Source organism: Tupaia chinensis, unplaced genomic scaffold (genome assembly GCF_000334495.1).
Source record: "Tupaia chinensis unplaced genomic scaffold, TupChi_1.0 Scaffold144502_1, whole genome shotgun sequence".
In the NCBI taxonomy this organism is placed as follows: domain Eukaryota; kingdom Metazoa; phylum Chordata; class Mammalia; order Scandentia; family Tupaiidae; genus Tupaia; species Tupaia belangeri.
Genome location: NW_006204361.1, coordinates 143,380 through 165,547, shown reverse-complemented (window position 1 = coordinate 165,547; position 22,168 = coordinate 143,380). Strand labels below are relative to the sequence as shown.

General features: G+C 37.6%; 1 non-coding gene across 1 annotated transcript; it reads right to left on the bottom strand.

Moving 5' to 3' along the window:
• Positions 1-4,394: 4,394 nt before the first annotated feature.
• LOC114005807 (U6 spliceosomal RNA) lies at positions 4,395-4,497 on the bottom strand. Its single transcript, XR_003547618.1, has one exon. It is a non-coding gene; the product is annotated as a U6 spliceosomal RNA (small nuclear RNA).
• Between the last annotated feature and the right edge of the window lie 17,671 nt (positions 4,498-22,168).

The following is a 22,168-nucleotide window of genomic DNA, read 5'->3' as shown; positions in this document are numbered from 1 at the left end:
TGTCTTCAAATCTTTCCAATTTCTGCCATGGAGTGCAGACATTTGGCATATTTTAAGTTGGATCATATCATGTTTGTCTTTCATGGGCATCTTTTATAGTCTGGACAGTCTTCTGGATTCATCCATTTTGTATCAAATGACAGAATCTCACTGTTCTTTCTGGCTACATAGTGTTCCACTATGTGTATGTGCTACATTTTCTTAATATAGTCATCAGTCATTGGGTACTTAGGTGAATTCCATGCCATAACTAGTGTGAATAATGCTGCAATAAATGTGCATGTGAAAATCTCTCTCAAGCAGAGTCATTTCCTCCCCTTTGAGTAAATACCCAGGAGTGAAACTACTTAGTCATATGGTAGCTCTATTTGTACATTTTTGAGGAATATTATTATTTTTATTATTACATCCATATTATTTTCTTTTTCTTTAAAGAAATTATTATTTATTTAACTTTATTTATTCATTCATTTATTTTAATTTGACCAGAGAGAGAGAGAGACAAAGAGAGACAGAGAGAGAGGGAAAGGGAGAAAGGAAGCCACCAGGTCTGGGACTTGAACTGTGGTCGACCATGTGGGAATGTCCAGCACCTTAACCACCACGCCACCTGCTGGTTCCTTTATTTTTTTTTTAAAACTTCACAAAATTTTTATTTTGGGACCAGCAGTTAGCGTAATGGCTATGTCGCTGAACTCCCATGTAGTCGACCACGGTTCAATTCCTGGACCCAGTGGCTTAAACTCACGCCGGGCACGTGTGCATGCGTGCCCTAGATCCTGAGAGGAGAATGGAGGAGAAGGGATTGCGGCATAGCCAACCCCACTGGGAGTGAGTTATTGCTTTCTGTTTCTCTGTTTCTCTCTGTCTGGTGAGTGCAAGCACCCTATAGCAAAAACCTCTCAAAAATTTTTTTTATTTTAATTTTTTTATATAGTAAATCATATATGTCCCTTACTTGTAAAGTGAATGTTCCAACATAAATACATTTCTCACCAGTCCAGCTGGGGATACTACACGTTATCATCAACAGATAATAACCCATTTCTTTGTCCCATAAATGTCTTGCCTCTCCTTAATATCTTTCCTCAGACTCTCCTCCTTCTCCCACTCTCTTCCCATGCTGTGTCTGGCATCTATAACCATTTTCTAGAGGATATATAGAAATATCCTCTATTCATTCAGTTTTGTCCATAGAGTGCAGACAGTTGGTATATATTAAGTGACATACAATGTCTCTCCTTCATAGCCTGGCTTGCTTCACTCAGCAGTAAATCTTCCATATTCATCCACTTTCTGTCAAAAACCAGGGTCTTGTTTTTTATGGCTGAATAGTAGCCCATAGAGTATATGTGCCACACTTTTTCAGTCCATTCCTCTGTTCATGGACATTTGAGTTGGTTCCCTGTCTCAGCAATTGTGAATAATACTGCAATAACTATAGGTGTGCAAGCACTTTTCTGGATAAGCATTCTTCTGTCCTCTGGGTAGATACCAAGGACTGGGATTGTTGGATCATATGGTAGTTCTATTTTAGATCTTTGAGGAATCTCCATATTGTTCTCCACAGTGGCTCAACAAATTTACATTCCCACCAGCAGTGTGGGAGAGTTCCTGTTTCATACATCCCTGCCAGCACTTATCATTTTTTTTTTTTTAATCTTAGCCATTCTGACTGGGTTTAGGTGGTATTTTATTTTGTTTTTGATCTGCATCTCTTTATGATGAGGAATGTTGAGTATTTTTTCATATGCCTTTTGCCTATTCATTTGTCTTCCTAGAGAGTTGTTTTTTCAGCTTATTCTCTCATCTTTTTATTGGGACTGATAACCAAAATACACAGGGAACTCAAGGGGCTTACCCCAAAAGAGATGATCAGTCAGATAATCTGTTCAGACTGCCCATTTTAAATTGAATTATTAGTTTATTTTTTTTTAAGTGGGTGAACTACTTGAGTTTCTTTTACATTCTGTTTATCAGTCCCTTACATGAAGTGTAGTTTCCAAATATTTTCTCCCTTTCTCTGGGCTCTCTCTTTATTTATTGTTTTCTTTGTTCCACAAAAACTTTTTAGACTATTGTAATTCCACTTACCTATTTTTGGAGTTGTTGCCCATACTTTTTGGGTCATATTTAAAGAAATCTTTGCCTACTCCCATGACTTCAAGTGTTTTCCACAAATAGTTTTTTAATTTGAGGATTTACATTTATATCTTTAATCCATTTTGAGTTGATTTTTGTTAATGGTGAGAGATAGTGGTCTAGTTTCACTTTTCCACAGGTGAATATCCAGTTTTTTTTTTTAGCATCATTTGTTTAAAAGTCTTTCTTTTCTCCACTGGTTCATTTGTGCCTTTTGTCAAAAATTAGTTGAATGTATCTTTTGGGGGTTATTTCTGGATTCTTTATTCTGTTCTATTGGTCCATGTGTCTGCTTTTGTGCCATTACCATGATGTTTTGATTATTACAGCTTTGTAATATACATTGAAGTGGGTAATGAAAAGTTTCCAACTTTATTCTTTTTGACATTATTGCCTTAATAATCTTTTATGATGATTTTTTCTATTTCTCTGAAGAATGTTACTGGTAATTGAATAAGAATTACATTAAAGTTGTAAATTAATTTAGGTAGAATTGACATTTTAATTATACTGATTCTTCCAATCCAAGAACAAGGAATATCTTACCATTTTGAGGGTATCTTTTTCAATTTATTCAGCTTTCCATAATTTTCATTGTAGAGGTCTTTTACTTCTATGATTAGATTTATTTCTAGGTGTCATTTTTAAATTTTTAAAGTATGTGTGACTATTTTAAATGTGATTTTTGTTTTCATTTCTGCCTTAGTGTATTTATTGTTGATATATAAAAATAGCTATAGATTTTTCTGTACTGATTTTGTATCTTGCCACTTCACTAAAGTCATTTATCACTTCTAGGAGTTTTTTCATGGATTCTTTAGGGTTTTCTATGTATATAATCATGTCATCTGCAAATAGGAGCAATTTAACATCTTCTTTTTCTATATGAATAAATTTTATTTTACTTTCTTATCTAATTGCATTGGTTAGGACTGCCAATACTATGTTAAAAAGGAGTAGAGGAAGTGAGAAAATTTGTCTTGTTCCAGATTTTAGTGGGAAAGCATTCAGCTTTTCCCCAAGCAGTATGATGTTAGCTATGGGTTTGTTATATACCGCTTCTATGGTTTTAAGAAATGTGACTTCTATACCTATTTTGTTGAGAGTCTTAATCATAAAGGGATGTTTTATTTTATCAGATGCTTTTATTGCATCAGTTGATATAATCGTATTGTTTTTACTTTTCCTTCTGTTAATGTGATTTATTACATTTATTGTTTTGTGTATATTTAATCATCCTTGTATCCCTGGGTTAAAGCATATTGGTCATGGTGTATACTCTTTCTGATGTACTATTTGATTTGACTTGCTAGTATTTTGTTGAGAATTTTTGCATCTATATTCATCAGGGATATTAGTCTGTAATTTTTTTTTGGGGGGGGGAGAGGTTTTTGCTATAGGGCACGTGCGCTCGCCAGACATAGAGAGACAGAGAGAAAGAAAGTGAGAAATCACCTCCCAGAGGGGATGGCCACGCTGCAATCCCTTCTCCTCCATTCTCCTCTCGGGATCTTGGGCACGTACGCACATGCGCCCGGCGTGAGTTTTAAGCCACCGGGTCCAGGATGCGAACCATGGTCGACTACGTGGGAGTCCAGCGACATAGCCATTACGCTAACTGCTGATCCCAAGTCTGTAATTTTTTAAAGAGATTTTTGTTATAGGGTGTGTGGGCTTGCTGGAGAGACAGAGACAGAAAGAGAAATCACTCCCCAGAGGGGATGGCCATGTCGCAATCCCTTCTCCTCCATTCCCCTCACAGGATTTTGAGCAAGTGTGCACATGTACCTGGTGTGAGTTTTAAGTCTCCAGATCTGGAACTCAAACTGCTGTTGGCCTTATGGGAGTCCAGTGACATAACCATCTTGCCATCTGCTGGTCCCAGTCTGGAGTTTTCTTTTTTTGTTGCGTCCTTGTCTACTTCGAGGTGATGTCAACTTCGTAAAATGAGTTTGGGAAGGTTCCTTTCATTTAGATCTTTACAAATAGTTTGAGGACAATTAGTGTTAATTCTTCATTAAAATTTTTGCAGTGAAGTAATCAGAACCAGCGCTTTTTGTTTGTTTGTTCGTTTGTTTGTTTTTGGGGATGTGTGTGTGTGTGTGTGTGTGGCAAGACTGCTACTGATGAAATCTCATTGCTTATAATTGTTTTATTCAGATTTTCTATTTCTTTCTGGTTCAACTTACATATATTGTAAGTGTCCAGAAATTTGTCCATCTCTTCTATGTCTTCTAATTTGTTGGTGTATAAAAAATATGTAATGCTTCACAAATTTGTGTATCATTCTTACACAGTGGCTGTGCTGATATTTTGGTAATGTTCCAGTTTTACTATTGGAACTACATTTTTAACTGTAAAAATTACTGCTATATGGCTTTAGAAATCATAGTGGAAAGCACCACAGAACATGAGTGCCCAATTTCCCACAATTTTGTTAGTAAAAGTTGCTAGTAAACTTATTTTAAGTTGCCATACAGATTTTTATTACATATGGTTTTCATGTTTTAGTATGTGTCAGCATCAGAGTTAGTCCTATTTTTAATAAAAAGCCATTGTGTTACAAAATTCTAATTAGACATTGTAACATTCAAAACTAATAGGTGTTTGATTTTTAAAAATTTATGTTTTTATTTAAATTTATTTATTTACATTCATTCTCTGTACCTCATTACAGCATACAAAATGAGATTTTCCATCCAGAATACACTGTATATTGGCTCAATTTGCTTTTAGATTATTTAATAGCATCAATATATTAATATATTCAAATAGTATAAAATAGGCAATGATAGATTCTTATATTGTATATATGTGTGCATTTGCGTGTGATCTATATAACAACCCTTATCCCTTAATGATAAACTAGATGTGGATATAGAGTTAGAGAGAAATAGATATGTAAAAGAGAAAAGAACACAGTTAGTTTACTTGATTCATAAAAACCAAAAAGTTGTTAAAGGAGAGTAACCTGTGACAAATATAACAAAAATGAAAATACCAATAATACTAGAAACAGGGGAGAATTAGTTTATCATATATACCATGTACGGTATGTTATGTGTGTGTGTGTAGTGTGTCTGTATCTCTCTGTCTCTCTCTCTACACACACACACACACACACACACACACACACACATCTTTTCGGTTTCTAGGTTTATTTGTTCTTATGCAGCTTTTACTAGGTGTGTTTAGCTTAGTTTCTGATTTTCAATCCTTTCTTGCTTGCCATGAAATCCCAAATGCCCTGAAACGTTGTTGTGTAGTGTTCTCATATCATTACTTTATAAATAGTCTGTAATATCAATTATGCATTTCTATTTAATTCAATTCTAATTTAGGAGATGTTTTCATATTTCCTGTAGATAAATTTTAATTTTTTGGTTGCTAATGTTTAGCCTTATTGCATTAGAGCTGTAGAAGATGGTTTGCATGATTTCTACTGTTCAAAAATCTTTGGGGACTGTTTTTCTGGTCTAATATGTCATCAGTTTTATAAATGTTCCATGCATATTCTGCTTCTTTTGTTAGAAAGTTCTCAATATACCTCTTAAGTCAAGCATGTTAATTTTGCTATTCAAAAATTCATTTTTGGAATGTGATTCTTTTGATTTCTGAGAGAGAAGTACTCAAATTTTGTATTACTAATATTACAGTTGTCAATTGATTTTTGGAATTTGAACAGATATCTTTGAAAAAATGTAGTATTATAGTTGAATGTTCAATGCACTGATTTGATATCTTCTTTATAGATTATGCTGTCTTTGTCTTATTTAATGCTCCTTGCCCGGACTGACTCTAACGTTCCCATTCCTACTTTTTATTACTCGCATTTGCCTGCTATATCTTTGTCCATCCTTTCATATTTGATCTTTCTGAATTATTTCCTTCCCGACGTATCTCTTGGAAACAGATATACCTGGGCTTTGCTTAAAAAAACCTAATCAGAAATTTTCTGCCTTTAAATTGGTAAATGTATCTGTAGCTGTTCACTATGAAAATGGAAACATTTGGTCTCATTCTGACATCCCTGTTTGGTTCCCTATTTTTATGTAAATTAGTTTTTACTCTTTCCTGAAGTGATGGCGTTTTCTTTATTGTTTTTTGTTTACTGGTTTGAAGGGTATACATTCTAGCACTATTGATCTGGGGCTTATATTCACTTTTTGAAAACATATTTAAACAGGCTTCGTTTCACCAATTTATAGCATTACTCAGTTTCTCCCACTTCCTCCTTAAACGAGAGTGTGCATTTGTTTGTTTTCTTTTTCTACATTACCGCCTTCTCTGTTTTTGACATAGGCCAAGATTTTATTTCAGTCTTGTATTGATTTTATTTTTACATCTTGCCTCTAAAGAATTGTTTCCTAATAAATAGACCAATCTTAAAAGCATCATTATGAATCATTATTTTGATCTAATTATACGTTTTATGTATTTTTAACTTATTATTTCTGAACTTTTATGTGTTTCTTCCTTGAATTTTTCTTTCAGTTTTTCTGACACACACTTATTTATTTATTTTATTTCATTTGTTATTATTATTTTTGAATTTTACCAGAGAGAGACAGAGAGAGAGAACGGGAAAGCAAGAAAGCAGGCCGCTAGGTCCAGGACTTGAACCGCAGTAGGCTATGTGGGAACCCAGAGCCTTTAACCACTACACCACTTGCTGGCCCCTCTGGCACACACTCTTGAATGAGTTTTTCTTCTGTTTGTTTTGTTCTTTCTTTCTTTCTTTCTTTTTTTTTTTTTGCCATAGGGTGTGTGTGTGCTCACTAAAGAGAGACAGAAAGAGACAATGAGAGAAAGTGAGAAATCATCTCCTTGGGGAATGGCCACTCCTGCAATACCTTCTCCATTCTCCTCTCAGGATTTTGGGCTTGCATGCATACATACCTGATGTGATTTTTCAAGCCACCGGGTCTAGAACTTGAACCATAGTGAGCCATGTGGGAGTCTAGCACCTTAACTACCACCTCACCTTCTGGCTACTTGAATAAATTAAAAAAAAAATTTTTTTTGTTGTCAGAAGGCACGTTTTTCATTTCTTAGTCCTGTTGAAATTTGGGGCATGCAAAGCACATGAGCTCAGCATGTATTTCAAGCTACTGGAGCTGGAATTCAACCTGTGGTCATTTGATATCCAACTCCCTTTACCACCAAAGTGGCCCGTGAGTAGGTTTTTGGGAAGGCTTTGATGGTGGACAGCACATATTTTGAGTGCTTCGGTGTAAGTAAATGGTTTTCCTGAGTATTGGGACTAGAATATGAATACTAGAGTATTAGGACCCAAATATGTTTCCTTTTAAACATGGAAGCAGTTTCTCTCCTTTAGTTTAGTACATAATTTTTTTTTTTCTTTTTTTGAGTGAAGGATGAAACAAGCAGGCAGCCAACTGGCTTGTCAAGCTAATATTTTTTAGGTGCAATATTAGGCCACGGCCACAGGATTTCAGAGAAGGTAACACTGATTTTTGAACAAATGTCTGTGGGAGAAAGGAGAAGAGAATGATTGAATTTGCCTAGGGTAATTCCCTATATTTAAGGTGACTAGTGAAGCCAAACCAGAAATGTAATAGATTTATAATTTTGTTTGCTCCATATTCTGGTTCTTATATTAAAATATTAGATAGAGGGGCCAACAGATGGCATGGTGCTTAAGTGCTGGATTCCCACGTGGCTGACCAGGTTTGAGTCTTGGCAGCTTGAAAATCATGTCAGGCTCATTCACGTGTGAGCCTGAAATCTCAAGAGAAGAATGGAGGAGAAGGGTTTGCGACTTGGCCATTCCCTCTAGGGGTGATTTCTCACTTTCCCTCTCTCTATGCCTCTTGGGTGAGTGCACATACCCTATGGCAAAGACCTTTAAAGAAATGCTATATAGAACTAGAGTAGATAAATTTATGCTAAATTAGAATGAAATAGAACCTAAAATAATTATGTTGTTCTCCAAATATCAATAAATCTTATTCTTGTTCGAGTATCTAAGTATATACTCTTCCCCTTATCAGATCTCTAATAGAGGTTGCCAAATTAAGGCCTGCCATTGTTTTTTGTATATAAAGTTTTATTGGAACAGTTATTCTCATTTGCGTATATATTATACAACAACAGAGTTGAGCTGTTGCAACACAGAATGCCTGGATAACAAAATCTAAAACATATTTTTATCTGGCTTTTTATAGAAAACATTTGTTGACCACTGTTCTAGGACATTACTCAGTGCCCAGATGACCAGGACTCATGTCAGCATTCCTACAAGCCAATAAAAATTAGATACAATAACAAATCTTGACTTCTTTAGGATATCTGATGACGCTAATGCATGCTCACAAAGCAAGATTGCCTAGATCTTATATTGGAAAAAACTGAAGCTTATCTGTCCATCATGCATAATTAAATGATTTCCTTCTTTCAATTTTGTTTCTTTATCGTGTTGTAGGAGTTGTGCAATTTAGCATTGCGGTTTTCATTTCTTTGACTGCATCACGTGAGGGAAGCTGGCATATTTTCTAATATGCTGTTGTGTGGGCTCGGGCTGCTGATTGCTTTTGGCCTAGGTGCTGCGCAGAGCTCCAAGGTTTGGCTTTGTGAACATTGCCTGGCAAAACGGAAACATTTTGTGAAATTTTACAAATGTCACACACACCCGCGCGCACGCGCGCGCACACACACACACACACACATTTTAAATTGCAAAATTCTTCCCCTTGGCACACAATTTTCCCCAGGTTTTTGTTCTTCATATTAAATCTTTAACTATCTTCAGTTCTATGGGAGCACTTTAGTGGGTCGACTTGTTTTTGTTTTCATGAATCTTGCAGTTAACAAGTCCTTGGTTTCCAGGGTGTTCTTTTTGTTTTCCCGTTCTCAAAAATTTAATATAATCTTTTATTTCAAAGAGGAAGCAGCTTTACTCGAAGCCCAACTGTTTGCTCAGACAAAGATCCCTGATTTAATTCCCACCGAAAATAATTTTTCAAGATGGGACCCAGAGAAAGAAAACCTCTCAGCTTTATTCTCCTAAACCCTGAATGAGGAGACATATGAGAGTTGAACTCAGAGAAAAACCGGACAACTTACATATTTTGTGTGCATTAATTAAAGCATCTAAGAAGTCATTAGAACAATGCTTATTCTCAGTAAAAATATGCCTCATTCTACTGTAATACCCTTCCTATCATGGGTAGCTAAGAGAACTTCACAATCTTCGAGTTTAGAATGAAGGGAAAGATAATATTGTTTGGTTACACATGACATTAAACCATGGGAGAGTAAGCTTTTGCTTAAAGTCATTCAAGATGTCTGTGAGGGTCAGGCAGGCTTTAACTTTGTGAAAGGTCGGGGTACCTGCTGTGAGTATTCTCATCGTTTTAAGATATACACTTTGTTTGAGAATATTCTCCAGTGTGACTACCCAAAGTTTGCACCTCTCTCTGGGCTTCAAGTTCTACGTTATAGTTTCCTAGTCCTCTAATGGCTCAGGCATTTCTTTGGACAATGACCCTCTGTTCTTGTCCCTTCAGCTTGACTCCAGGGTCCTTGCACCTGTGAGCTGCCATCACTGGCTGCCTCCACTAGACAGGATTGGCTGTCCCCCACACTGAATACTGCTTTTCTGGGTTCAGATCCTTCAGGGTAACAACAATTTGGCAGCCCTTGGGATCCAGGGTATGCAGAGCAAGGCCAAATGGGGCTGCCTGGGCCACACTGAAACACATCATATTGCCTGGAGAACAGACAGTGCAGTTTAGAAACACTAAAGAGATAATGTAATGTCTTTAGTTTGTCAGTTACAGATCTGGCTTTCCTCTAAGCCCCCAGCTGTTGGGGGAGGGGAGGCAGAGAAACTAAATGTTCAGTTTCATGATTTAAGCAGTACCATAAATGGTGCCCAGTGTGCTGGGATGACTGGTTAGGATCTGTCATGGAAGAGTTACATTAAAAGTGTGTGCTCGGGGGAACCAGCAGTTAGCGTAATGGCTATGTAGCTGGACTCCCACGTAGTCGACCGCGGTTCGTGTCCTGGACCCGGTGGCTTAAAACTCACGCCGGGCACGTGTGCATGCGTGCCCAAGATCCCGAGAGGAGAATGGAGGAGAAGGGATTGCGGTGTGACCATCCCCCCTGGGGGGTGATTTCTCGCTTTCTGTCTCTCTGTCTCTCTCTGTCTGTCTGGCGAGCGCACGCACCCTACAGTGAAAATCTCTCCAAAAAAAAAAAATGTGTGTGCTCCAGGACAAGACTGTCTAGGTGTGAACCACGGCTTTATCACAGAGCAGCTCTGTGACCTTGGACTAGGTATTTAGCTATCCCATGCCTTAGTTTCCTCATGTGTAAGATGGACAAAAAAAAATCTACCTCTGTACCATCTAATTTGGTAGCCACTAACTACATTTGGTCAATCTTAAAATAATTAAAATGAAATGAGGATAATAATTTAGCTCCTAACTTGCACTGGCCACATTTCTAGTGTTCAATAACCACATGTGACTAGTGGCTTCTGTAGTGAAATGCATCAAAGAGGGCATTTCTGTCACTACTCCATCAGAGACCACTGGTCTACCACACAGGGATGCAATGAGGAGTGAATGAGTTAATATATCATAAGTGTTTTAAACAATGCCTGGCAAGGATTTAGTATGATTCTGATTCTGATCATCATCACCTCCATTCTCCTATGCTTTCCCACTTCCTCTTAGTGACTGGGTCTGCTGGAGAAAGGTAGGGTTATTCCGCTTCTTGGTTACTAGTGTTTGTACTAATGCTGTATTTCCTGTGCCATTTTGTAATTTTCCATGTGGCCGGGATTTCTTATCATTTAAAGAAAGACATCATGGCAGAATGGCTGTGAACGAGGCCTTTAAAGCCAGACTGCCCATTTGAATCCCCGTTCTGACACTTAATAGCTGTGTAATCTTAAGCAAATTATTCACTCTTTCGGAGTCTTAGTTTCTACATATGTGAAATGAGGACAATGTATAATGTAATAAAAACTCCCAAAGGTTGTTATGAATTGACATAAGCACCTGGAATGGAACATGACATTATAAATTCTCAAAAAATATTACCTCTACTATTATATCTGCCCTTTCCTTGACTTTTTTTCAAACTGGCATTGGAGTCTACTGGAGAAGTGTGTGAGTCACTCAGCATCCTGGTCAGTAGAATGTCAGAGCATTCCGACTCATTTAGTCTTTGGGATGATGTTCTTTTGTTCCTCTGATAATGTCTGTGGTGGATAGGAGTAGCAGTTGATTTGACTTGTGGTTTAGTGGGGCTGTAGCTCTTCCTGGTTTACATCATCTTTTCTTGGCATTTGCTGATGTTACAGACCCACGGTATCTCTGCCATTTCTCTTCTTCAGTCTCTGACTGGGTGGGCACGCCCAGATTTTATTGCAAGATTCCTCTCCATCTCATTATGGCACCGGGGTATTCTACTCCTTTCCACTAAGCTTTCAGCTGCTTTAGGAAGCTTTGGGAACTTCTGGATTTATCCATACTGGGCCCACAGGTTGATTTTTGAAGTGGCTTTAGTACGGGTTTATCAGAAACAGGAAGCAAGTTAAAAGCCCTCTGCCCTCTGTGCTCCCTTCAATTTACCTAGCATGCCACTCCATTTACCCAGTGATTTTGGATGGGAATTACCTCCATCATACCCTGGCAAAGGAGTGTGGATCTTTTTAGAGGACAAAGTCATAAAGGACAGGTGCCAGGAGAAATGAGGTTTCTCAGCTAGATATTTTTGAAGACTGACTCATTCCAGAGTGTTTCTCTGGGTAATGATCGCTATTCTGGCCTGAAGATACCTTGATGGTGACTCTACTACCCATCACTTAAGTCCTGTGACATGAGGTCTCAGCCAGGCTTTGGGCACGTGTATCCAGATACATCAAATGACCTTACACCCATGAATTACACCCTCAACTGGTAGCTAAGAGTCTGAAACAGTGGTGGAAATACCAGTGAAGGAGGGTAAAAGACAAATGCATCAAAGACTGCGGCAGTAGAGTTACACGTTTGGCCACTGACTGGGTGTAAGAGGCAACGAGGAGAGGATGGAAATCTGACTCCCAGGTGTGGGACCTGGTGATTGGGAAAACCAGAAGTTTATATACCATCTTCCCAGATGGATCTACTCCAGAAGCAGAGAGCCAAAATATTAGCTGTGTAATGTACCCTTGCTGATGAAGACTGATGGAGTCATTTGTTTTCATAGGTCCTAAGAAGGCAGGTCCAAGAATTGATGTTGGCGATTATAAAATGATATATTTGTCAATAATACAATTGGAAATTATAATATTCAGGTACCAATCTGGAAATTGGTAGTTGAATTTTTCAGATAAAGTCACAAGTAATTAAAATTTAAAAAAATAAGAGTAATTCTCCTAGAAAATAATGTATACTCATTTTTTCCCCATCGGCTTGATTATGTGAGGAGCCGCATCATTAGTTATACTCTAGTATATATCCCAGAAAGGGAGAGTTGCTTTTCCTTTTTTAAAATGAGGATTTGCATGATATTTAAGATTTTGGGTACTGCTATGGAAGACTGATATGTTTCCAGGTGCACCATGAATATTTTCTGATGATGACAAGCACTTGATGAATAATTTTCAGAGTGTTATTTATAATTACGGTGATAATAGTAATTATAGATCCAAAAGCCAAAAAAGCTTCCCGATCCGATTTAAGAATAAGAGGTTAAACCTCATAGAAAAGTGATCATTTTTAGTGGTTGTGGAGAAAATGTTAAAATGACTAAAGGAACATATGGGGAACTACCAGCAGACCAATTCATGTGTTGCAGCGATTTCACTGAATTACAAATGCAAAATGCATTCTTTTCCCAGTTTCATTTCATTTAAACCCAAATGGCTATGTGAAATGGTGTCATACACCTGGTGAAAAGCTTTGCTTTTTAAAAATCTTATCACTTCACCAAAGCGCCTGGTGTTGAACCAACAACAGCATTCTTTTCTGTATCTTTTAAATGAGTTTTACCACTTTTCAGAAAATTCACTTCTCTTTCCATGGCAAAACTCATTATCAGAAGAAATTTAATTTAACTCCCCTTTTTCTACTTCAAGGTTTTATTGACATCAATGATGATGCTAGTCATTGTGTGAAAACTAAATAAGGGGACTTCCCCCCCACCCGACCCAGGAAAAAATGAGTGAAAAATATTCTTTGTTATTGCTAGAAGTGGAAGACTATATTGTAAAACAGTAGAAAGCATCCTTCCAAACTGCTGAGAGAACGGCTCAATTAGTATTATGAATTGACTGGTACATAACCAGAATGGAGGATCAAAATCACAAATTAGGGAGCCAGCAGTTAGTGTAATGGCTATGTCGCTGGACTCCCACGTAGTCGACCTCGGTTCACGTCCCGGACTGGTGGCTTAAAACTCATGCCGGGCATGTGTGTGTATGTGCCCAAGATCCCGAGAGGAGAATGGAGGAGAAGGGATTGCGGCGTGACCATCCCCCCTGGGGAGTGATTTCTCACTTTCTGTCTCTATGTCTCTCTCTGTCTGTGTGGCGAGCACACGCGCCCTATAGCGAAAATCTCTCCAAAAACAAAAACAAAAACAAAAAAACCCCACAAATTAAAAACTTTGAATTAGGCTTGAGAGTGAAACCAGAAGAAAAACACAAACTGCTTTTAGTTGAATCAGAAAAAAATAATGACTTGTCTCAAAAAACACACATTTAAAGTAATATTTGATGTATTTGGGAACATCAGCTATATTTAGCTTCAACAAATTCTATAAATTGGACATTGCAAACTATTAGTCCTTGAGCCACATCTGGTGCCCAGTTGTGTTTTGTTTGGTCTACCCAATATTTAAAAAAATTCTTATTGGCTACCAACATTTCAAAGTTAGGATCATTCACATAAAAATCCAGATTTTTAGTTTTCTTGAAGAAAAAAAAATCTGGCAGCAGTAGGCTTATATTTCTGCAAGGTGTCAGCTAACACTTGGAACTGAGAACACTCCCTCCTTGCAACCTCTGAGCTGCACACATGTGACTTTGGAGCCAGGAGCAACCAGCCTGGTGGTTCTTACCTGGTCTATGTCACTCTTAAGATATCTGAGACTACTCTTAAAGTCAAGCTCAAGTTTGCAAGACATTAAAGGTTATATAGATAGGAGGTTAAGCCAAAAAGTTCATGGAAAAAATGAGAGTACAAATTAATTTTGGTACAAAAAATTTGGACTCTATGCACAGTTTTTTCATAGAATGCATTGTCCATGAACCTGCTAAAGACCCCCTTGTACAAAGCTTTGCTAACTTATTCTGGATTTCCTATGAATAGGTTTTTCTCATTGTGAGGCACCTTCAGCAATTTATATTTTAAGTTCTTTTTGATAGAATTAATCCGATAATGTCATATGATGACTCTATTTGCAATTTACTTCTGGACCCCATGTAGCCCCCAGGTGGCCTTTTAAACAAAAGCACTTAATTACTTCCTATGACCTAAGGGAATGTGAAATTACAAATACAACTAGATTACTAAAGCACATGTTTGCTCAAAATGTGTATCTGCTGCCCATTTCCATCATGCAATGGAATAGTTTGGAGTAAGGAAGCTTGGAGAATGAGGAGACACTTTAACAACATAGTATATATCAAGACAAGATGCTTTTATTATGCTTTATGCTTTTTTATTTAACAACATAGTATATATCAAGACAAGATGTATTCATTTATGCTTTCCATAGAAGATTTGGGAAACAATGAAATGTATCATGAAACGTATCATTCAATTTAATTTAATGATGTGGCTCAATATTTACTTAAAGAATTACACATTTTCAGAAAATAATATTCTCCAATAATGGATATACATTATGGTGGAATTGTTCACTGTGAGAGGATCTTCAAAAAGTTCACAGAAAAGGCATATTATGAAAGAACTATGTATGGATTTCAAAACTTATTTTGCACCAAAATAAATCCATACATTCATTACACTTTCCATAGACTTTGAAGTCCCCTCATGTTTAATTATCTTTATCTCTAGCCAATAATATACACAACTAACAGATGACTAAATAGTGTTATGAACTGACTGACGTGCAATGGAAGTTTACTCATGTATTATATTTTAACATAACTACTTTGTTATGGGAACCTTAGGGCATAAAGTGTTCAGGTTTATTAAAAAGAAAACAAGTGATTTTTGAATGAAGAGAATTCTAAAAGCAGAGGAACTTTTTTAAAAAACCAAAGTCAGAAATATCACATTTTCATGACCTTTTCCTTTATGAGTAACCCAGAAAATTTGATTCAAACTTTCCAAAATAAATTTTTCTTTGGCTTGAGACTAAAGCATAATAATTTTCAGTTCAAAAGGAGACATTGAAGGACATTTTATTTTTCGACAACATGAGAAAGGCAAGAAATTAGCACCCCAAGTAGAGTAGTAGTTGTCGGCTTAATTAAGGAGCAGAGCTATGGCATCATAATTACTGGAAATGATGGCCCCACATTATCCATGTTATTTAGTGGCTACATCTTTGACTTTCTTTTCCCAGAAAAACACGGATGTGCTTTCTCAACGGAAAAAGTCCTACCGAGGTCAGTAAGCACCTCTGATTTGTCTGTGGAGGGGAAAGTGACACAGATGAGTAATTACAATGTATATTTTAAAATTATGAGATGAGGTCCAAATAGAAAGGTTAGAAGGAAACTTAGAGTCTGTAGGAAGTGAAGGTGAATGAGGAAGGGAAAGGACGTAGAAAGTTGTGGCCACTTTGCTAACGCTTCCTTACAGACGACAATTGCAAAGACAAGGCATAATTCCTGAGCTTTCATAGGTGGATGAGAAAGTAAGGGGAAGGAACAAGAGAAGGGAATTTCTGGAGGTTCTGTGAGGCAGGGAGAAAAACGTTGGGACATGTGACAAGCATTCTATTCTTGCTGTATCACTTAGTGCCGTCTTGTCTCCCCAGCCCATAATCTGGAACAAAAGTCAGTCTCCAACATAACGACAGATACTGGAGAATGCTCCAATGAAAGATCACCTCCCAAGGAACAGAATGATGCTGCTGACTGAATGCCAGCCTGAAGAAACAGAAATACTCCCAAAATATGCTGGAGCCCAGTGCATTCTCACTGCCTCTGAATGAACTGCTGAAAGACCAAGATGGTGCTGAGACATAAGAAGACCAGCGGCTGTGTTGCAGGGGCTGCTGGGAGCTACAGACATCTCTCTAGTCTCCTGGGGCTGGCTATAAGCAGTGAAAACGCCCCAACTCCTTCATGCACTTTGCGACAGAGGAAGATCGTGATTCAGATCCACGGGCAGAGGATGGGTCTTGGTTTTCTCCTGCAGGAGGAGCCAACATGGGAGGCTCACTGGAGTTAAGGTTAAAGCAACTCATTTTCTCTCCGTTATATCAGTTCTTCAAAATCACTCCCAAACAATGGGCAACTGGAAGGACGGTTTGACCTCTGCTGATCACACTGTATGAATCATAACAGGATTGTCACTGTCTCATTGCAAGGCCCTTTTGCCTATTAATTTACTTCCACAAACGGTACTGAGTACCTGCCCTTTTTGCTGACTTCTTTATTGAACATTGGGAGTATATGAAAACACCTGGCCTTTGACCTTGAGACTCTCACTGCCCCCTGTGGTGAACAAATGACTTCAATATACAGTATAAAACCTAGAGGAGTAGAGGCCTGTCTGAGGATCCCTGGACTCAGAAGAGGAACCCTTAGTTCAGCCAGGATGGTAAGGAGGCACTGACTCATGAATTTAGTAGGTGGTAGGAAGAGGATGGTATATCCAGCTGTTGCTTGGAAAGGTTACTTAACTCTTTATTTCACAATGTCAAGACAGTCATCTATTTTAACTTTCTTCACATGTTTGATCAGAATCTTGGGGTACACACTGGCAATGAGATTAACCCCTGTTCCCAAACCACTAGAGATGACCTACTCCTTTCAGACTGTTACCTACCATCTAACCCAGAAACAGAAGAGACATCCTAATCCCTCCTCTCCAGTGAGTCACCTAGCCACCAAGTCTGTCTACAAACACCTTTGGAATCAGCCTCTAGTTCTGTACAGCCTCTGTCATCTCTAGATATCTCTGCTATCTCCTAGCTCTCATCATTCCACATCTACACTACTATACCAGTCTAACTCCCACTACCCCTCCTACTTTACAGGCTTGAAGGTAAGATCATCGCATGTTATTCTACTCTCAAAATCTTTTGATGGTTTCCTCCTACACCCATAAAATCCTAACTCTTCAACACTACCCAACGAGTCTTTTAAAAATATTTGAACAGACAACAAAGATGTGAAGATGGTAAATAAGCACCTGAAAAGATGCTCAACATTATTAATCATTGTGAAATACAATAAAAACCAGGATGAGATACCACAGCACACCTGTTAGAAGGGCTAAACTTAAACCGATTCGCCACATCAAGTGATGGTGAGGATGTGGAGAAAATGAAGTTCTTGTACTCTGTTGGTGGGGATGTAAAGTGATGCAATCACTTTGGAAAGCAGTTTGACAGTTTCTTATAAAGTTAAACTGTCTATATATGGGCCAGGCATTCCTTGTTTAGGTATTATGTAAGAGAAGTGGGAGCATTTGCCCAGAAAAAGATATATAAATGTCACAGGAGCTTTATTCATAGTAATCAGAAACTAGAAACAATAAAATATTCATTAATAGTAATTGCATAAACAAATTATGATCTATTCATACAATGGACTAGAGCAATAAAAGAGAATAAATAACGGATACACACAAAATATACACAAAAATACATATTGAACAAGAGAAGCCAGAAAAGTATATACTGTACGTACTAGTTTAGCAGAGCTGACATAACTGACTTCCATAACAGACATTTATTTTCTCACAATTCTAAGGCCTTTAAGGTGAGTTCAAGGTGTTGGCAGTGTTGGTTTCTTTTGAGGCTTCTCTCCTTGTCTGTCAGTGGCTGCTTCTCCCTGTGTTTTTGCGTGGTCTTTTTTATCCTGTATCAATCCTTGTCCAAATTTCCTCTTCTCATAAGGACACAAGACTGAATTAGGGCCCAGAATAATGGTCCCATTTTAACTAAATCACCTCTTTAGAGGTACTGGGTATTAGGAATTGGAGGTACTGGGTATTAGGAATACAACATATAAATTTTGGAAGGACACAGTTTTTTCTAGAAGACTGTTATGATTCAAATTATATCAAATTCTGGAAAATGCAATTTAATCTACTGTGACAGAAAGCATACTAATGGTTACCTGGGATGAAAGGAGGAGTCAGGGTTAAGGTGGAGAACTGAGAAAACTTTTGCGAGTGATGAATATGTTCATTGTCCTGTTTGTGGTGAGGATTTCAAGAGTGTTTACATAAATCCAAACTTATTTCATTGTGTACTTTAAATATAAATATAAGTGGTCTATTGTGAGTTAATTAAAGTCAATTTTCCATACCCACAGGTTCTTCATCCACAGATTCAACCAACTCTGGATAGAAAAACAAACAAAAATCAGTAAAGAAATTGTACAATAATACAAATAATAATACAGAAGAACAACTATTTGCTTAGCATTTACATTGTATTAGGTATTGTAAGTAATGGAGAGCTAATGTAAAATGCTAAATTATCAGATAGGATGTTATCAGCCAGTGGCGTAGTGGTTAAGGAGGTTGGATACCACATGACTGACAGTGTAGTTCTAATCCTGAATAGGCAGCTTGAGAAATACACCAGGCTCATGTGCATGGGTTTCCCAAATTCCTAACGGAGGGATAGGTGGAGGAGAAGGGATTGCAGCGTACCATCCTCCACTGGGGAGGGTGTCTTACTTTCACTCTTCCTCTCTCTTTCTCTCTCTCTCAGCAAGTGCACATGACCTCTGGCAAATTAAAAAAAAAAAAAAAGACTGTTAAACTCATCTTAGCCATAAGGCTAAGAAGCAATGGAGAAGATTTAAAATATATGGGACAGAGTCCATACTTATATGCAAATGCAGTTCCATTTTACATAGAACACTCACACATATACAGATGTTGGGATCTGTGGAGTCTTGGATCTGTGGGGTCTTGGCACTAACCCTCTGTGGATATGAGGGTCAACTGTATATATCTATATAGCTGTTGTTTGATTTTTTAAAAAAGGCCTGGTATGATCTTACCTCATTCTTTCCAGTTTGAGAGCCAGCCACTCTTTTTATAGGCACCATACTCTCTTGTTACACAAAATTCTTGCTTTATTTATATATTCCGTATGCTCTCATACTGGCCAGGAGGGCTTTGCAAGAGTTTCTTCTGCCTGAAATGTCCTTCTTCCTCCTCTGCTTAGTGAGTATGATGTGGACAATACTTGGCCAATAGCAGCCATCCTCAGGCTGGGCTAATTGTCCATCCTTTCTGTTCCCACAGCCTTGTTATAGCATATAGGACATTGTTGTTTGGCTGTTTATTTTTTTGTTTTTATTCCATTAGGTTAAAAAATTTTGTTTTTGAAGCTAGGGGTATTTTTAGTCTTGATATCTTTAAGAAATAAATGTTTTATTTTGGGACATTTTCAGATTTTTAAAAATAATTGCAAAATTGCAAATAATACAGAAAGTTCCCATATATCCTTTATCTACTTTCCTTTATTTATTTATTTATTTATTTATAGAGGTTTTTGCTATAGGGCGCATGCGCTCGCCAGGAAAGCAGAGAGAGACATAGAGATAGAAAGTGAGAAATCACCCCTCCCCGGGGCGGATGGCCATGCTGCAATCCCTTCTCCTCCATTCTCTTCTCGGGATTTTGGGCACACATGCACAGGTGCCTGGTGTGAATTTAAGCCATGGGGTTTGGGACTCAAACCATAGTTGACTACATGGGAGTCTAGCGATGTAGCCATTACGCCATCTGCTTGTCCCTCTGCTTTTCTTTATTAAGATTGACATTTTTAAATATTTTGTCAAAACTAAGTAGCCAACACTGCTATTTTTCTATTAACTAAATACCAAACTGTATCCAGAGTTTACTAGCTCTTCCTCTCATGTCTTTTTTCTGTCCCAGGCGCCAATGCGAGATGCCACGTTACATTTTGTTATTACATCTCCTTGGTACCCTCTGGTCTGTGACAGTTTCTCAGTCTGTCTGTCTTTCTTTCTTTCTTTTTTAAATTTTTACTATTTTTTAAAAATCCCCAGAGCTACATAACAACTGGCTTCTAAAAGAGAATAAATAACGGATACACACAAAATATACACAAAAATACATATTGAACAAGAGAAGCCAGAAAAGTATATACTGTACGTACTAGTTTAGCAGAGCTGACATAACTGACTTCCATAACAGACATTTATTTTCTCACAATTCTAAGGCCTTTAAGGTGAGTTCAAGGTGTTGGCAGTGTTGGTTTCTTTTGAGGCTTCTCTCCTTGTCTGTCAGTGGCTGCTTCTCCCTGTGTTTTTGCGTGGTCTTTTTTATCCTGTATCAATCCTTGTCCAAATTTCCTCTTCTCATAAGGACACAAGACTGAATTAGGGCCCAGAATAATGGTCCCATTTTAACTAAATCACCTCTTTAGAGGTACTGGGTATTAGGAATTGGAGGTACTGGGTATTAGGAATACAACATATAAATTTTGGAAGGACACAGTTTTTTCTAGAAGACTGTTATGATTCAAATTATATCAAATTCTGGAAAATGCAATTTAATCTACTGTGACAGAAAGCATACTAATGGTTACCTGGGATGAAAGGAGGAGTCAGGGTTAAGGTGGAGAACTGAGAAAACTTTTGCGAGTGATGAATATGTTCATTGTCCTGTTTGTGGTGAGGATTTCAAGAGTGTTTACATAAATCCAAACTTATTTCATTGTGTACTTTAAATATAAATATAAGTGGTCTATTGTGAGTTAATTAAAGTCAATTTTCCATACCCACAGGTTCTTCATCCACAGATTCAACCAACTCTGGATAGAAAAACAAACAAAAATCAGTAAAGAAATTGTACAATAATACAAATAATAATACAGAAGAACAACTATTTGCTTAGCATTTACATTGTATTAGGTATTGTAAGTAATGGAGAGCTAATGTAAAATGCTAAATTATCAGATAGGATGTTATCAGCCAGTGGCGTAGTGGTTAAGGAGGTTGGATACCACATGACTGACAGTGTAGTTCTAATCCTGAATAGGCAGCTTGAGAAATACACCAGGCTCATGTGCATGGGTTTCCCAAATTCCTAACGGAGGGATAGGTGGAGGAGAAGGGATTGCAGCGTACCATCCTCCACTGGGGAGGGTGTCTTACTTTCACTCTTCCTCTCTCTTTCTCTCTCTCTCAGCAAGTGCACATGACCTCTGGCAAATTAAAAAAAAAAAAAAAAGACTGTTAAACTCATCTTAGCCATAAGGCTAAGAAGCAATGGAGAAGATTTAAAATATATGGGACAGAGTCCATACTTATATGCAAATGCAGTTCCATTTTACATAGAACACTCACACATATACAGATGTTGGGATCTGTGGAGTCTTGGATCTGTGGGGTCTTGGCACTAACCCTCTGTGGATATGAGGGTCAACTGTATATATCTATATAGCTGTTGTTTGATTTTTTAAAAAAGGCCTGGTATGATCTTACCTCATTCTTTCCAGTTTGAGAGCCAGCCACTCTTTTTATAGGCACCATACTCTCTTGTTACACAAAATTCTTGCTTTATTTATATATTCCGTATGCTCTCATACTGGCCAGGAGGGCTTTGCAAGAGTTTCTTCTGCCTGAAATGTCCTTCTTCCTCCTCTGCTTAGTGAGTATGATGTGGACAATACTTGGCCAATAGCAGCCATCCTCAGGCTGGGCTAATTGTCCATCCTTTCTGTTCCCACAGCCTTGTTATAGCATATAGGACATTGTTGTTTGGCTGTTTATTTTTTTGTTTTTATTCCATTAGGTTAAAAAATTTTGTTTTTGAAGCTAGGGGTATTTTTAGTCTTGATATCTTTAAGAAATAAATGTTTTATTTTGGGA